Source organism: Mustela nigripes, chromosome 7 (assembly GCF_022355385.1).
Source record: "Mustela nigripes isolate SB6536 chromosome 7, MUSNIG.SB6536, whole genome shotgun sequence".
NCBI lineage: Eukaryota > Metazoa > Chordata > Mammalia > Carnivora > Mustelidae > Mustela > Mustela nigripes.
This window is the reverse complement of record NC_081563.1, coordinates 77930801-77934414: the sequence shown is the minus strand read 5'-3', so window position 1 is coordinate 77934414 and position 3614 is coordinate 77930801.

Here is a 3614-nt window from a genome sequence, read left to right as displayed (position 1 = left end):
AGACTGCGACCCGCAGTGTCCCTTATAGCCCCGACTGCAGGCTCCGAGTTGAAGGGCTTGAGGAGGGGGGCGGGGGGGGAAGGCGAGGGGAAAAAACCTCGGAGCCAGGCGCATTCTTCCGTGTCTGGTCAGCCCCCGAGCCCGATTCCGAATTTATTCACAACCAGCCCCCAACTCTCCAAACTCGGGGTGGCTCCACAAACTCTGTCCGGTCCCGGTTCGCGCGGCCACCTGCCTGCGGTTCTCGTTCTCCGACCCGGGCACTTTCGATCCGAGCAAACCCCTCCGGCCTCTCCTGCCCGTCTTGGCGGGTACCGCTCCCGCGGCCCAGGAGGGCGGCGGGGGCGCCGCAGCAGACCTCTTGGCGGCCGCTCGACGAGGCATCAGGGCCAGGTTCCCACACCTCCCCGGGACCCGCTCATTCCCACCTCTCCAGGTCCCAAAGGCGTCAGCCCCGCGTCCCGCCGCCGCAGGCACCGGTACCCACCCCCCCCCGGAAACCTGCAGGCCCGGAGGGGCGCGCCGCCAGGCCCGGTGCAGGGCCTTCTCCTCCGAGCGGCCCTGCCGCCAGCCCGGACACCCCAACCGCCTCCCGCACACGAGAGACACCCGTCTGGCCGCCGACGGGCCTCCCGGACCATCCGCGCCTCTGGACGCCCCTTCCGCCGCGGCAGGACCCCGCGCAGAGGACGCCCGCCGGAGCCCCGGGGCGGCGATCGTCACTCGCGCCTTCCGCCGCCGGCCGCCGGCCGCCGCCCCGCCCCGGGCGACCCTCCTTCCCTGCCTGCCTCCGGGCCCCGCGCGGCGGCGAGGGCTCCAGGCGAGTACCGCAGGCACCGGCGCGCACGAACTGACCGCGCTCCGGCCGCGTCTCCCCGAGAGCCACGTGCGCCCAGCCTCGCCGCCCCAGCCGGGTCGCAGCTGCCCCCCGCGCCTCCGCCCGCCCGCCGCAGTCGCTTGCCGGCACCTGCACCCTACTCTTCCGTTTGCCTTTCCGTCCGAGTAGAAATGCTACCACCTTAAACAAATGCGTACTCTGAGACAGGCACGAAAAAGACGAGGAGGCTACGACGATCCGAGCCCCGAAGCAAAGAAACGCCAACTGGCCCAGAGCGACCAGGCTTGGCGCAGGGGCGCATGTAACCAGCTGGAGAGGCGACAGCCATGGGTCTGCGGAAAGTGGAGCTCTTCTTCAAAGCCGGGCTGATAAATCCCTTTAAATTATATCGAAAAACTATCCGAATCCTCAATTATTTTTTGTGGACCTGTCCTCATTGAAATGCCGATTGTAAGCAAAAACAAAAACTCTTAATTTATTGATGTAAGCCCTGTTCAAAGAGGCCAACAGGAGGACGAGACGCACACAGCGATGACATTGCTTTAGCGATGTGACCACTATACCATACTTTGCGGAGACGTTCTCTCTTTTTATCTCCCTCTCTCTCTTTTTTTAAGTGCAAAATGTAGCTAAGCAACTTCCCCTGCAGCTGGCAATCCCAGATAATATGGTTACTTTCCTAGTGTAAAAATGTCCCGGTGATGTATCATCTAAAACAGTATTCGCAAGGTTTCCGATTGTGTCACATAAACAGCAGAACATAATCGGGCTGAAGAACTGTTAAGTCCCTTTATGTAAATACCTGATGCCATCCTTCAAAACCAGTTGTTTGTTTGTATAGCAAATCTAAATCACAGGCCCAAGCTTAGCTGCCCTTTCATGAATAATATCTCCACTTTCCTTGGGTCCCAAAGAAGACAAACTGCAATGTCAGTATTTTGTTCTTTAGAGAGAATAAATTGTTTTTTCCCACCGCCCGGGATGCTCAGGAATGATATGTGCTAGGCATTCATATGAGGATATTTTGGAAGATGGTGCAGGTGTGGGCTGACTTCAATTACTTGCTTTTGTGGTTGTTTATTTTTTTTATTTTTATTTTTATTTTTTTTAAGAGGTCAAATGTAGGATCTGGTTTTAGGGAAGGCAGAGAATAAGATTTCCTGACAGGAGTTAAAATGCCCCCGTGCCCAGTCTCAGATGGAGGAGATAACACAAACCTGATAAGGCATTTAGCTGGCGCATCCTGAAAATGGAGGTACCTATCAGCATGCATGTCATCAATCAAAAATTATTTAATATTTGCCATTCAATTAGCCAAATGGCTCCACCATTTTGCAAATTTTCACAAATAAACAATTAGCGAAATGATTGGTAAAATCTTCCATGCTCACTCATTTAATGGTAAATGATTGAGCAATACTTGAACTTGCAGGAAAATATAATAGTTTAGGAATTTATGGTGCAGTTAAAAATGAAGTATAAGAATCTGACAGTTAAATTTTCTGAACTGGTAGAAAATACTAACAGAATTACTTAGGTTTCTTTCTCTCTTCTTTTTTCTCTAAAAATCATTTTGGAACAAAGACTGAATTTAGGAAACAAATCAGAACAGCCCTAACATCTGAATATATAAGTGAGTTGAGTATATGGTTTCTTAAGTGATTTTTTATATAAAATAATTTAGTGGCCTTAAAAAAAATCTTGCTTAATTAAACACATAACATAAGGAATACTAAGATAGGTGTTTTTATCTTATATAACTAGAATTCCTTACATACCAGTATAAGAAACGAACAGCTATGTTGGCTACATTCCCTAAGTATTAGTAATTTAAATTCCCTGAATATAACTGACCTCAGTAAGTTGAATCATAGGACATAAAAGCTACTTTATGAGAACCCTTTATATATAATTATGCAAATCATAGTAGTGTTTAAGTCACTAATAACTAGACATATAAATTTTTGGGTTGAAGGAGAGCCTAGACTGTAAATCTATCATATAATTTTCTAGCCATCTTTTAAAATGAGATAAATTATAGCATATAAACATCCTCAGGATCTGTTTTATTATAAGAAAATAATTTTCTTTGCTATCAGAGATGCCCATGAGGACACATTTTTATTATATATTTGAGAGCTGTTAAATTTGATGATTAAACACATAATTTTAAGCCATTTCTCAGAAAAGTTCTTAGACTATTCAGAGTATTTTACTTCTGAGTAATGCATTAAAAACACAAAATGCGTGGCATTTATGTGGAATTTTTGTAAAGGAGAATGCACCTGAAACAGGAAATACGTGCAAATAAAAACTAAAGACCTAGGTTCAGATGAAAAAATGACATTCAAAATTCTGCTTCCCAGAAAATGATCTATTTTACAAAAAATTCCTGCAATATTTTCTCTCTTCAGGTCTGCCCTTTACAAAATGACAAAATTGTTCAGGGATCTGCTCACCGAGCCCACACAATTGCAGTTCTGTGTGTGTGTGTGTGTGTGTGTGTGTGTGTGTGTGTTTCAATCTCCATTCGCCTTTGCAGGGCACAGAAATAAAGAAAAGATGAAAACCTTGAGCTACTCTGACACACATAAGGACTTATAGTTTATTAATCAGAGAATTTAGCTTTATCCCCTCTGCTATTCATCTGAAATTAATTAAGTGTGTAGAATTACAAGGTGGGTGTATCCGAGACAGCAGGCCCTGCTCGGACTAATCAAAAGGGCACATGTTGAATGAGTACAATTTAGTTAAGGTTAATCCAGTGAAGATGATA